The sequence below is a fragment of the Amblyomma americanum genome, chromosome 4 (assembly GCF_052857255.1).
Source record: "Amblyomma americanum isolate KBUSLIRL-KWMA chromosome 4, ASM5285725v1, whole genome shotgun sequence".
Classification (NCBI taxonomy): domain Eukaryota; kingdom Metazoa; phylum Arthropoda; class Arachnida; order Ixodida; family Ixodidae; genus Amblyomma; species Amblyomma americanum.
Genome location: NC_135500.1, coordinates 220121374 through 220135907, shown reverse-complemented (window position 1 = coordinate 220135907; position 14534 = coordinate 220121374). Strand labels below are relative to the sequence as shown.

Below are 14534 nucleotides of genomic sequence, written 5' to 3'. Positions count from 1 at the left end.
TCTCTCTTCCTGTCCCCTCGCCTCTTTCATTTCATTTATCCATTCTGCCTGCTATCCTTTATTTCCGCTGCCCCAGCTCAGATTTCAGGTGCCAGGGCTAGAAAAAATGTTTTCCTTCCTTTTTTATCATTATTTTAATAAAACCACCTACTACTGCTTTTTTAAGTAATTTGTAGACTACGCAAGTGTCTGGTAAAACCGCATATTACCGGTAAACGGAGGGCCCTTCGGTATAGTTTCCATCCGCTCTCGTACCACCTTCTAGATACATATACTAGAAGAATGAGTCTGAAAAAACCCAAAGAAAATTCCTCGCCAATGTGGAGTACTCGACCTCACAGCGGCCCCCAATTTACTGTGTGTACGTGTGGAGCACTGCGAAGGGCCGCCGGCGTGTATGAGGGATTGCCGCCCTGGCCTGCATCGCTGAAGCTACACGCTTGAGCCTCCGTATAACTTCTCGTGAATACCCCCATTTACGAGTACTTTCAAAATGAATATTACTGGCGGCAACCGGTCAGAGTTGCTTTGGCATCGTGTCTACCTGCCGAATGTAACGCTCAGCGAGACCATGTGTTGCAAGACTAACGTCATCACACATGCGACTGACTGGGTTTTTCGTGCTGCACGGTCCGTTCATCGTCTTCGCACGATGTTGCGTTAAAATTCCTACTTACTCGTTCAGTGAGCGAACGGGTTTACTGATTTCCTTCGACACGACGAATCTACGTCAACGAATTAAGCGACCACAGTAGAGCATTCTTCCGAAGGATAACTTAAAGTGAGGAAAATAACGGCACCGCTGTGCTTTGTGGACAATCTTGGCGTTCGCTCTCCTGTTCCTGATGTCATTCCCTCCTCGTGGGACGGCGTGGCAAGTGCACTCAGTGATCGACCACAGGACCAACATGCGTCGGAGGTGTTCAAGGGGTAAGTGTTTCCGGCACTGGTTTTATTTCTCTGATTCTGCAAATGCAGTTTGAATGTGAGGCAAAAAAGCAATCGCTTGCCTTTCTTCCGTTTCCCTTTTATCACGCTACTGACTGACGAGCCGAGGCTGTTAATCTTTGACGGCACGCTTTTTTCTCTCTCCTGCCCAACCGCTTTGATGCTGTCGAGCGCATGACGACAAGCACGTCCTATCTTGGACAATACCCCGACCCGCACAGCTAGTGCATGACAACGGGGGGAAAATGCCGATAAAGGATGCGGTAATTACGAGCGATGTCTCGATCGTGCCTGTGCAGCTATCTGCGCGCACGTGCAGAGCGCGTGCAACTTAATGCATATCTCTACTAGCGAAGAAGCACGTTCCGCACAATCGCGACCATTGAGAGAGACGGCACCGCACTGCCCAGAGATTGCGCTGGCGTGCAAAGGAGCCCACGGCTGACAATAAACCCTGGCGGTAAACCAAGAGATAACACTGCTCGTAGTACGGCAGAGACCCCGCGCTTCGGAACAGGCAGTGGGAACACCTCGGTTGTTGCGTGGGGTGCAGCTTTCACACCGCGTCTGCCCTTCAGCAGAGTTGTGCGCTCGATGCAAACGCAGAGGCAGTTTGTACTCGCCTCTCGATGAGCTGCTGCTGTCTTGCAGCAGCAAGCTGTGCGGGGATGAGACGGAGCTCACAAGAGCGGCTGTGGGACTGCTGTGAACCCTCAGTTTTGCTCTGAAAAAGGAAATAAAAATAAAAGAAAATACGTCGTTCGTGCAACAGAAACGCTTCCTCACTATGCGCAATATCATGACCAGACCATTAGCGAATCACTTTTTGTTTAAACTTCGTGCTAATTGAAACGTTACGCTCGATTCACAATGGGGCGTCACTATATGTAAACACAGTCTGACTCGAGACGCCCATTGGTTATAGGGGTGAGCTTGACCCCACTGCGAATGTAGGATTACCTTTTGCCAATCACCGTGGGGTGCAACTTTGCCCTGTAGCGGACGCCGCACGCTGACGGACCCGCCGCGCAGTTTCGCTCCGAGGACGAAATGGTGCGCAGCTTCGCCGCTGAGGCCCTTAGCTCCTGGCAAGTAATGGTTGACGCTGAGGTGGAGGATCCAGAGGCAAAAACGACTAGGTGCTGGCTGTGGAGGGGGACTAGAGGGGATCGCTTCGCGGTGCAGCCGAACGACTCGCTGGACTGATGGCAAGTGATACAGCCGCGGCTCGACGACGCGATAAGCGACGAGGTGGTTATCTGGCATAGCGGGGATAGTTGCCGTGGCAACAGAAGACAGCTGCTGGAGAGAAAAATTAGCTTCGTGCATCAGTTTACTTTTTTTTTGTTCAGCATGAATTTACTATACCACTGTGCAAGTCGGGTATTGTGTGGAGTTTTTTTTTTGTTTTCGTTTCGTCAGTTTCCGCTAAAAACGGCAAAATCCTCCAATTCACACAAGATAACAAACAGACATTGTAGCTCCCTGGAGGAAAGTATGAAAACTGCCTGCGTGGCAGTTCCGTAGAGCTTCACCGTCGCCTGTGCACGCTGCGGTGACTCCGCTGTTGTTACTGCGACGTGTATTGGGAGAGATGCAAGCGAACAAATTTTTCAACCTTGTACCGGCGCAAAGTGCAACATAAGCAGTTTTGTTAGAGGTAGTTTGGAGACAAATATTTCAACTTGGAGGGGGTGATTATTTTCGTAAATTGTTAAACATAGCTGAAAAAATCTAAAAGTGCCAGAGATATGCGAAATATTTCAATCAGGAAGCAGTGAAAGGTCAGAACATAGCTCATCTGCTGTGGTTTGAGTTTTATGCGTTTTTATACTGCGGACAGGTATGCATGACTAACAACTGTTCAGATTTGTTCACATATCAGCATTCAGCAATAAAAAAAGGAAGATAGCTCCATTGCTCAAATACAACCGGAAGCATCGGCTCCGCATAGTAGAAATCATCGAGCAGGAAAATCAATATGCAATAACTCGCTGGCTGCAACGTACCATGGGAACGACACGAACGTAGGCAATCCTCGGGCACCCGAGTGATCTTTTCAAGAACAAGTCGGAGATATCAACAGGACACTCTCAAGGATAGCCCACGCCCTCCCAAGGGATGATAATGCATTGCTAATAGATATATACATAGGGCGAGACAGCCATCCGGCCTGTACGAAAAAATATCAAGGCCATCTCTACCGAGCCATAGCAGAGGAAGAACACGCCACCAGGCGGAGGCAGGATCGGCAACACCATTATCTGCAGCATGGCTTCTAAACGAATCGCCAACATCACAATATTTTAACCACGTGTGGGAGGCCAGAACGGTACACTAAGAGTGGAGGCACGCGGATATCATCCTGATACCAAAGCCCGGAAAATAACCCGGTCTTGAAGATCCATTTCTCTCACTTCCGGCCTGGAGAAGCTCTATGAACGAGCGGTCCAAAACAAGACTGCCTAGAACGAAATTATTTTCTACCCCAGACGATGTTCCGCCGTCACCTCTCTACGCACGACGCGCTACTGCAGCTCAAAGAAGAGGTGCTGACCCATATCATCCAACGTGGAGGAAACATCATCCTTATAACTATTATGAGAATAGAAGACGGATTTATCCGCCTCCGAATGCGGACCTTAGCAAAGCACAGGCCACGATGCTAAGGATGATCCAGACTCGATCCATTGTAAGGCCCAAAAGGTTATAATTCATTACGAAGGGGGAGTATAATCCCGCCTGCCTAAAGCACCGGAAATTGGCAACTCAAGATCATGTTTTATGGGGATGTGAGGTCAAGCCTCCACCTCGTACGCTGCTGCCAGCTCCCTCCGAAGAGAGCTGAAATCAACTGCTGCTGAAGCAGGAGGAGACAGTGAAGGAAGCGCGTGTTAACCGGCCCTTGGAGGTGACCCGTTGATGGGGGTCACACTAAGCTACAGTCGCTCACGATCTACAAATCCTTGGCAATAAAGTTGTTTCTCTCTCTCTGGTGTGACTCCTGGAAGGTGTGCCTGCTACGAAGCCCGTGCTAGCGTTCGTAGCGTTGCATCGATCTCTAAACGTGACCCGTCGGTCCTGGTGTCGGAAACGAAGCCAGCCATTAGAGGGAGTGAACGTGCCTTTCATGGGCTCCGCCAATTTCGGCCATTTTTCGGCGGTTTATCGAATTGGTGATCTTGAATTCTGTGTCGAATCGACGGATCATGTCGAGAGGACCACAGGGACATACAGTATCTTGAGACTACAAAATGAAGGAGAATAATGGCCTCTCCCGCACCATTACTGTATCCTGGGTATAATACCAATGATAACATAAAATATGTGGCCCTGGGCAATTGAAATTTTTCCAACCGAGGGTGGAAAGAAATCAACTAGGAAATGCTACTATAGCGACCCACAGCCGGGGGAGCGGTCCCGGGAAGACTCCCCTGATCTCCCCTAGGAAGTAGCGAAAGGGGCTGGATAAATGGGTTGTGGGAATTTGGAGGGGAATGGGGACAGCGAGTTTTTCTTTCAGATCCTTCGAATGTCTCGACTCCATTACTGGCCTGTCTGGCCAGGACAGGGAGGGCGTCGAGATTGCCCAATGGTGCGGCCCCCGCTCACGGGATGCCCGACCACCCATCAAACGCAACGGGATCCGACTGCCGGAGACAGGAGAACCTACGACGGTGTTAGGTATACCTGGGACCCCTTTAAGACACCTGGGTGTGTGCGTGTGTGTTTGTGAGTGCGCTTGATTTCACCATTCGCCCTTTCTTTTTCTCTTTTCCTTTTCCTTTCACCATCCTCTTCTCTACCTTTCTCTTCTTTCAACCTCATCTGGAGTAGCATGCCAGGCCGACAACCAGGCAGACATCTCCTATTCCATTAAAGTTCTTTTCCTTCCTTCCTTCCGACCAGTAGAGGCTTAGGTCGTCAGCCTATCGACCCTCCGGCCCTCGGCGCCATGACTTAACACCTCTGGGGGGACCCACGCCTGTGCTTCCATCCAACCAACCATGCGCTTATTTTCTACCCTAGCTTGCTCCACACCTACTGAGGAGGGAGTGTTCAAGGCAGGGCTGCCCGGAGCCACATACCAAGAACGTGGCTTAGGGTGAGATGACCCGGGCCTACTCTGCCGTTACTCCACAACGTCAACGGTTTTTGCACACGTCGTACTACAACCTCCTTCCTCAGCGTCCCGCGACGACCCTTACGGCCCTGCGGCTGGCCTAAGACCGCTTCCCCGAGGCGTCGGTTAGAGCCCGGCTACTATGAACCCCCGCGCGGACCTGGTTTCTTCGGAACCATGCAGAAACGGTGGGTTGGTAGCCAGAGGTGCGCGCCCCCGCGTGCGGAGGGGGTAGGATGTATTTGAAAACCTTCTGACATTTGTACATGCCTTCCGTGCCGGATTCCATGGGTAGAGCCTGGTAATATAACCAGGCCTGCCTCCGCTTAGGCATCGGACCTCACGGGCGCAACTGGCCCTCACAGCTGCGTGGGACTCGCTGCCACTTTCTGAGGTTCGCACCCCAGAGGATGGGTCTCGGCCATACCCATCCCTAGCGCTGGCGTTGCACTGGAACAAAGCCTAGTAGGCGCAACTACACCGGCCCTTATGCGGTGGCGGGATCGGGGCACTAGCAGGCCTCACAGTCGGATTCCCCGCCCCGACCACAGGGACAGCAAAATTTCCGAGATGGGACTCTTATTTCTTTAGACTTTTCGTGCTCGGCGGACCACGTGGTGAAGCTAGGCCTAACGCGGTCTATAGCATTCCGCAGGGGACCGGGCTCGCGGCGGCCCCATCTGGTGACCACACCCAGCTTCGTGAACTCGACAAAAGCTCGAAATATTGAAGGCAGTAGAGGGAACGCTGGTCGGACCGGAGGAATTTTAGGTGCCCGGCCAGTGGTACGCAAGCAAGAAAGGGAAATATGTGCCGCTCGAGAAGAGCGCGCAGCATTGTGCAAAGTGCTGTTGAAAAGCAAGCGGGCAGTAGAATGACTGCGAATTCGGTAGAGAAGCAGACATATAGAGTTTCTTACTATTAACTAGAGGGAAAGCTGGCGGCGCTGCACTTGAGCCACCATGGGCGCTCAGAGCATCATGGGGCGATGAGCTGCTTCGTGCGGGACAGCCGGTTTTTTTCAGGAACACAGAGTGGCGTAACTGGCGTTACTGAGATGTCCCGTTCCGTCCTCGGCGCACCCCGCGCGCAGACGACTTTGGCGCGAACGTAGTGCGCAAAAGCCATAGTAGCGAAAAAGCAACAGCATACGGCGCCAATAAAAGGGTTTTGTTTACCGAAGTTTCATTAAAAAAACCTCTTAAAATGTTTAAACGACATTTTCTGAAAGCATATTTCTTTTTAAAAGTGCGCCTGTTAAGCACGGAATATTAACTTTCGTGGTCTGCAATACTTGGCCAATAGGAGAGGAAGCCATCGCTTATTTTGGGCAAACTTTGCATTTACATGCTTTTCTGCTCGTTTGTTGCAATTTATATACAGGATATTGAATGTTAGGACATTCTTCATTATCGAACAACGTTTGTTTTTCATTATTTTTTGGCCAAAAGTTGTGGTTCTGCGGTCGGTAGCTCGCCGCCCCATGATGCTTACAGCGCCCATGGTGGCTGAGATGGTCACGAGGAAGCTCCGTGCAAACTCCCATAGGCGGGGCGCCAGCTTTCCCTCTAGTTAACAGTAAGAAACTCTATGGAAGCAGATGATGCGGATCCCGAACGGCGCCGAAAAGATCGTTGTGCGGCCACGCAGCGTCTTGGTGCGCCTAGTCAAGTACGGCGACGCCTATTTGACTGAGCAGTCAAGATGGCGGTGGGAGTCAACCCACGTGAGGAGATTGATGGCATGGTCTCCTCAAACATGAAGCAACACTCGATGCTCGTAGTCACTCCTATCGCGGAGAGAAAGCTGCACAACGCACATCATGTTCGACGGCGAGAAAATAGCCACGACAGCCTACGTGGCGACACCGGAAGACACGACGTGCCGCTAGAGTACTGCTTCGAGGAAATTACGTAGACTGGACCGGCCCGACAACCCGAAGATTTTGGGCGTTCGCAGACTCGGCAAGGAATTTTCGTCGAAGAGAGAGGAGTTCCCAGATACATTGTTCTGAACGGGGTGTCCCTAAGATGGCAACTATAACATAAAAAGTGCAACGCCTGCGGCAGACTCGGCTGCAGGGAAGACGTCTGCCACGACCCGAGCGACTACAAATGCAAAGGCAGAGAAGCCACCATGAGACCACCAATGCGAGGCGAAATGCCAGCTATGTGGCAAAGGCCACGTATTGGGAGACCTAAAATGTCGAGAGAGAACCCGGCCGCGGCGGCCACGTTTCGATGGAGGCGAAGCGCTAATGCGCCCGTGTGCTGTGCGATGTCAGTGCACGTTAAAGATACCCAGGTGGTCGAAATTATTCCGGAGCCCTCCACTACGGCACCTCTTCCTTCCTTCTTTCACTCTCTCCTTTATCCCTTCCCTTACGGGGCGATTCAGGTGTACGCCGATATGTCAGACAGATACTGCGCCATTTCCTTTTCCCCAAAAACCAATTCTACAATTTTTCTCCATCGAAACGCGGCCGCCGCGGTCGGGATCGAACCCGGGTACTCCGGCTCAGTAGCCGAGCGCCCTAACCCCTGATGGCCCGGAGTCCAAGATATGCGTTTGGGTGAAGGGTCCGATCCCCTTAGTGCCAGCTTTAGAATAGGCTTAAGGTGAAACCTCGCCAGCCAGTTAGTGTTCAATAAAACAACGGTATTGCTCACAGGCTCGACGCGAATCTGTGACGATTACCTTCAAATTCGGGCGGAAAGCGCAATGGCTACCTCTCGGCTTGCACTGAGCTCGATATGAGAGGCCGTTAACGTGCTGGTTAACGTAGTATATACTCTGGTTGGATCCGTGTTGGTGTTCGAGGGTCCGAGAGCGTGCCTTTCGTCTGCCTTCGTGTGCACGTTGCGCGGGAGTGGAGCTTGTGACGCCAAAGCTCCGGAATTTGACATGAGTGCACTCGTGTTGGATGTGCAGGCGCTCTAGCAGGCGGCGCCCGGATGCCGTCTGCGAGAGTCTTTTCACGAGGTGGGCCTCCCGTATACTCCTGGTAGGAGTTGAGCACCCCCAACGTCGACAGCTGGGAAGGCATACAATCGAAGATGCATATGCCGACGTTTCTAACCCCTTTCGCAAGGTATAGCCTCCAAATTGCCTAGCGCATGCAAGCTATACAGGGTGTTTCACCTAAGACTTTACTCAATTTTTACAAACAGGCTTTTCGAGTTAGATGAGTGCTTTTTCGGCACAGTGTTGTCAGCGGTGTTGTGCATCAGCGCTAACTAGCAGGCTGGTTAACTGATATTTAATAGTTAACTTTTTAACTATTACTGCTAGACTCTTTAATTATTGAGAGGTGTGTAGTCCACCGCAAGTGATATCCATATCAGTTTCTAGAATTCCGAAAACGCGGTTACCGACGGCGCTGTGGCCCAAAAAATTTTGGTTACATTGCGGGTAAATAGATGCGCTTTCAAGAAGCTTGCAGGTAAAGCAACCTCTCCAGTGCACGCTGACAGACCAGACAGACAGACGCTCGTGGTGGTGACCTAGAAATGACCCCTTAAATGTTCCGTCGCACAATATATGCAGCCAGAACGGTCACATGGCTTATGTGAGAACTGGGTGAGGGAAAGGAAGGCATAGCGCATGTCTCGGCGCGTACCAGTGGGACGGCCTCGCGCACAGTGCTTATCACGATGACTGCCACACACGTCACTCGTCGAAATGGCCCAGATTCGGACGAGCCTAGCCGCGAGGATAACCGGATGTCATCGGGACCATGTGATCACCGCTCCGCGAACGGCGCAGAGAAAACGGTCACGCAACGTTGCCAGGGCCAGGATTCTTGGAGATCAAGTTTAACTGTAGCCGCCGCAGTGACTCATTGGTTATGGCGCTCGGCGAAAGACGCGGGTTCGATCCCGGCCGTGGCGGTCGCATTTCGGTTGAGGTGAAATGCTGGAGGCCTGCGTACTGTACGAGGTCGGTGCACGCTAAAGAAGTCTAGGGGGTCGAAATTAATTATTCGGAGCCCTCCACTGCGGCGTCCCTCGTAGCCTGAGTCGCTCTGGGACGTTAACAATCCATAAAAAAAAACATTTTCAACTGTGAAGCAGCTGTGGAATATTGTAAGGTACTGTTATGCAAATATCGAAGGTCGATTCTTCGGACGCGTAACAAATACTTTCTTTTCAAGTTTCTCCATCTCTTGCATCGAGTAAAGACTTCCGTACATGACCAATGGGGAACGTTTGTGACGATAGCAAAAACGCTAAAAGCAAAAAAAAAAAGCAAGCCTGCTGACGCGAGATCTGCGGATATATTTATTGTTGTATTGGAATATTAAGACAAATGAAAAAATATTCATAAACGCTCTTCCCATTGAAAAATGTTCCTGCGGAAGAAATATATAGGAACACGAGCTGATGGTAGTAGCTGCGTTTGACGCCGGAGACCGGTCAGCAGTGGCAGCTGTTTGCGGCTACACGCGAAGGCGGCCGTTGCTAAGAAGAGACATGACCGAGGCCGATTCAAACGGTGCGGCTAGGGCCATCTATTTCACCGGCACTGCCACCGGTGAGTCGATGGCCAGGATCGGCTGCCCCGGTTGCCTTGCTGACTGCAACGCCGATTTACAGCACCTCACCTGGATCTGGTGCGGGCACCCGCTGCACCTTTGCCCTCTAGACACTGCAGCGCCCCCAGTAGCGACGCCAAGCGCAAGCTCAGTGCCCTTCTGGAGTTCGCTTCGGAGCCGACGTCCCAATTCGCACCTCTCCCCCTTATGCCTGAGCTCATCCTTGTCAGTAAAGATTGATGATGCTGCCCGGGATGTTTGACGAGGTGGCGGTATGGGGAGTCGGGCGCTGACGTCAAGTCCGTTCTGCTGTCGCTACGTGTCTTCGAAATCTCTTGCTCACTCACTCACAAAGTAGTTACTAGATCGCACCATAGCCTGTGTCTGCATAAAAAAGAAATGTAAGCTCTCCTCCAATAATATTGACCGAGGCCGCCGCAAATGGAATCACCTAATATTTGTCATAATTAAGCTCATCTTGGAAATTTGACGCCGTTAGATTCTCAACACAACACTTATTTTGAGCGCGAACACCCAAAGATATCACGATAAGTTTAAATAATATCCTGGTGCAGATTTCCAGCATAAGTAATCAACAAGACGATATCATTTGGGTGTCAGCGATGGGAGCCGTGCTATATATATGTACAGCCAGATTTGAAGCGGTGGCCGGGTACAGACAGCCACGTCCTGATGTTAGAGGAGACGGCACCTTCCCTTCGCTGCCCTTCTGCTGAAAGTATCCAAAAGAGGAATAGCTCGCTGATTAAAACCCAGTCTGCTTAGCGGGTTCGTCGCTGTCGTGGACTGAATTTTCATCATTCGCTTTGAAGTCAGAACGCATACACTGGTCGGGCCGCACAAATTACCAATCGCATATCCGACTTGTTGCCCCTTTTTTATTTTCCTGTCGCGCTTTGTTCTCAATGCTCGCGACAACGTGGGCTTTGTTTTATCATGCAAGTCCTATTCTGTATTTACTTTTGTTTACACGATGACTGCTCATGCAGTTTTGTTCTTTTTTACTGTGTAATATTGTAGAGGCTGGTTACTCTTTTTTTTTAGATGTGGTATCTTTGCTGTATTGAGTTGTTTTTGTGCATGAAATGCTCTTAGCTCCGCGGTGTTGAGCTCTATTTCGCGCTCGGCGGCACACTCAGTCGAGGCTGTTTGCTTCAAAAGAGCCTTGGCGTGACACTCGTGTGCGGCCACGTGGGGCTGCCGCTGCCGACATACTCATTTGCACGGGTCTCGATCGCACGTGACCTTCTTCTGTCCTTCTATCCGAGCTCCACTGCACCGCCGCTCATCTGCAGGCGCACAACGGGTGGATGAGGAATGGCGCCCGCGGTCACTAACTGCGCCCTCCGCAGCCAGCCCCCACCGAACGACTGTCTGAGGTCCACCGCACAGTGGTGGAGGGCGCCGCGGCATGTACGGGGATACTGGGAAGGCTGGCCCCACTACCTGCCGTGACGACCGGCACCCGTGTGAATCGTGTGCTGCTTCATGCGCGGCCCATTAAAGGCTTAGAGCAATGCGTTCTTCCCGCCGCTCTGATGGGCGCAATTCAGTGAGCTGCTGCATTTTATTCTAATGCAGAAATTCACCCTTTGACGTCAGTGGAACTTAAGACTACAACGAGTTGTGCAAACCGTGGTTATGGGGCGATTATGGTGTATAAAACACGCCAGATACATTTCATCTCTCGAAGGCCTCTTGGATGCGTCGACGAGGCTAACTATAGCAACTGGCATGCGTTTCAATTGCGCTTTTTGTTTGCGTTCGCCAGGTGCTTAGTTTGGTCTTATTGCATTTAATGTTTCAAAGCAACTGAGGCTATGAGGGACGCCGTAGTGAATGGCTCCGGGTAATTTCGACCACCTGGGGTTCCTTAACGTGCACTGACATCCTATAGTACACGGGCCTCTAGAATTTCGCCTTCACCGAAATTCGACTGCCGCGGCCGGGATCGAACCCGCGTCTTTGGGGTCAGCCTATATAGCACTATAATCACTGAGCCACCGCGGCGGCACTGCAAGGTAAGTGTAGAGGCTTGTTGACTCATTGGGCACGAATTCTCAGCCATCGCTCTGAATATAAAGTAAGATAAAATAAATCGTCGACTGCTAATTTGCACTACGGCGAGATATATGCGTACGCCGCGGACCACATGTGAACACAAAAGTTTATGGGACACGGAGATCGAACAGAAACCTGATTGTGTGGTGCCCTATCTAAGCATGCAGCCACAAACTGGAGTGTGTTCTTTGCACTTCCTGCGCGATCTGCACAATGCACCCCTCAATGCCTGGCCGCGCCTCCGGCAGGCGAGGAAATCCAGCTTTTTCTTGATTTCGGGGTTCTGAAAACTTTTGTGGGCATCAGTACGTGTTATTGGCAGCAAAGCTAACGGAATGCGAGTACTATGAAAAAAGATACTTGTAGGCCTGCCACGCAACCCAGTCGTCCGGTAATATTATCAGCGGATGTACACGTCCCGTCGTATTTTCAGGCAATATGCTTGCGTGACAACGCCGAAATAATTTATCCCCCCCCCCCTCCCATCGCATTCCGTGTGTACTGTCGGCATCTGTAGTTAACTACAGATGCCGACAGTACACACGGGTTTCAGAATACGTGCAATGGACATGCAATGATCACAAATACCAAAGAAACTAAAGCGCGCCGAGAAGCGACAAAAACGCGAAAGGTGCGGTTAGACGCCCACAGTTAGAAAGTAGCTCTAGCGGTGTCAAAATTCTAAATGCCCTCCACACGACTTGTAACGCGTACATAATTTTAAAATGCAACTTTAAATGCACGACACTACGACTGACGTTGAACGTGGCAGAGGATGTCGACTTGCTCTCCGTACCGCTACAACCCACTTATGGGCCGTGCGGCCTATCCGAAGATTTGCACATCTTGATTCCAGGTTTCCTGCCCGGCTGTGGTAATTCTGGAAGCAGCATAACCGCCAGGAGTGGATTTTGCTTCCTGGAATTTCTTAGCCATTTCCGCTGTCATGGTTGCAGTGCCGTGAACGCATCTGAAAGCAGCGCTTCAACTTCCCCCGCCCCTGAGCTTGGTCAAAGCTGCGATAGGTGGCGCAGGGCTCGTGGCCAAACGTCACTGTACGGAGCCTATACGTATATGGTGTGTGTGTGCGTATATAAAAAATGGCGCATCTCTCATGCCGCACACCTGGGGCACCCATATCTCATTCTGAGGAAAAAAAATGAAGCCAGAAAAAGGCTGGCATTTAAAAAACTTGAAGCCGCAAACAGGCTCCGAAGCCAGACATAGGCGTAATTAAGATAAAAAAAGGCCAGTGTTTTTAATATGTAAGCGGAGCGATTGTGCGATGCACAAACGCCGCTTTCCGGCCATGAATCACGCTGAAGATGCGGAAATGCACGAAACGCTATACACGAAGAACGGACGAACACAGAAACACTTCCAGCGGAGAACTGACCGCGGCCATGCGGAAAGCGTGATGAAAGCGGAACCGACTGGCATGAGTGGTCTCGCAGGCAGCCGGCGTTCACGGGCGCATGCCACGCGGCTGCCGTGAACAGCCGTCGTGCTTTTTTACCAGTAGTAGTAAACCGTTACCGGAACTGCGTTGCCTTAATTCTTTAGTGGTGCAGGCAAGGGCCGCTGTATTTTATTGGCATCGATCAAAATTGTGTAAAGTCTCGACCGAATGCCCCCTTTGCACGTTATTCGGCCTCAAACACGACAGAGGTGCCCGGGTCGTGAGAGGGAGGGTATGACGCCATATCGTTAATGGGTGAATGCCCATATATGCCCAGTTTTCCGTTATTTACTTTGCATTCATATAGATTGCTCGGTCCTCATACTACTCCTGCACTGCGGTGGCAGGTGATGCCACCGGTGGGGCTTGCGAGACCCAGTTTGCTTTTCGCCAGCAACCTCTCGCAACTAGTTATGAAGTTGATTGTCGCCTTACACGGTGGCCAATATGCTCATAATGCGGCGGGTTATGATGACGTCACAAGGCCACCTGACCTAGGAGGCCTACCTTTTCCCCTACGCCGACGACGATGACGCCGAATTTTCGCCGAAGGGGGTGCTTAGCGCTATCGCGTTGAAGTTTTATCGAGGCAATACGATCAGCCGCTACAGGGCGAAGTTCTCAGTCCAGGAGTGCAAGGGTGCTCGAGCAACTGGGTGACCCGGGACACCGGCAGTTCCCGCGATGTCAGCCACTCCTCCCGTGTGGCTATGGGTATATACGCCCCGTTGTGCTGGCAAAAGCGTGTATTGCTTTCTGCACTCGGCACGATGGTCGTTTCCTCTTTTGCTTTCTAATCAATTGCCAATTAAACTGTTAATCTCACATTGATCACCAGCAGAATTTAAAAAAAATATCCTCTATGCTCCTTGCTTTCGGTGGCTGTGGCTTCCTTCGTGTATGCCATATAACGTCCACCTCTTTCCCTTTCCCTTGTCTGCTCAGTCACTCCAGCAGGAACGTCAGGTTCGCGCGAATAAAGGAAAACAGATGCCACTGGCGAAGGTCGTGCGTATTCCCGTCGATCCAATCCAAACCAATAGTTCTTGATTTGGCACCGCAGCACTGACACCGGGCGCGTGAAACACGCTGCGATGATCGCGCAGCACCCGATCGAGTGGTGCGCTTATCCGCCCAGGAATCGTCGCTTCGAAGTCGGCAGGGTCCGTGAGGCACTACGGGGTTCCGGTGTAACTACGTTAACGCGAGTGCTACGGCGGTAGTCGTCAGTGAGAAATAGTTTCGGCATTGGTGGTCTAAGAGCAGGGAATCGAGTCAAGTGACCGAAGTGGCTTTTTCGAGCCAAATTCGGGACAGCTTAGAAGTGGTGCGAATATGTGTTTGAAAGAAGCGCCAGTTCCAAGGTAGTGCTTGTTAATGTAAAAAAA

General features: G+C 51.2%; 2 protein-coding genes across 3 annotated transcripts in view; both read right to left on the bottom strand.

Annotated features, from left to right (window-relative positions):
- The window catches only part of LOC144129394 (uncharacterized), a 29246-nt gene extending 27090 nt beyond the window's left edge, over positions 1 to 2156 (bottom strand). For both annotated transcript variants that reach the window (XM_077663513.1, XM_077663512.1), the window contains exons 1-2: positions 1909 to 2156; positions 1572 to 1672 (exon numbers count right to left, since the gene is read on the bottom strand). The gene's annotated coding sequence lies outside the window, so the exon portion shown is untranslated. The remainder of the gene's footprint in view (positions 1 to 1571; positions 1673 to 1908) is intronic.
- Positions 1 to 14534, bottom strand: part of Rpn11 (regulatory particle non-ATPase 11) — a 157342-nt gene that overhangs the window by 52338 nt on the left and 90470 nt on the right. The window lies entirely within an intron of this gene.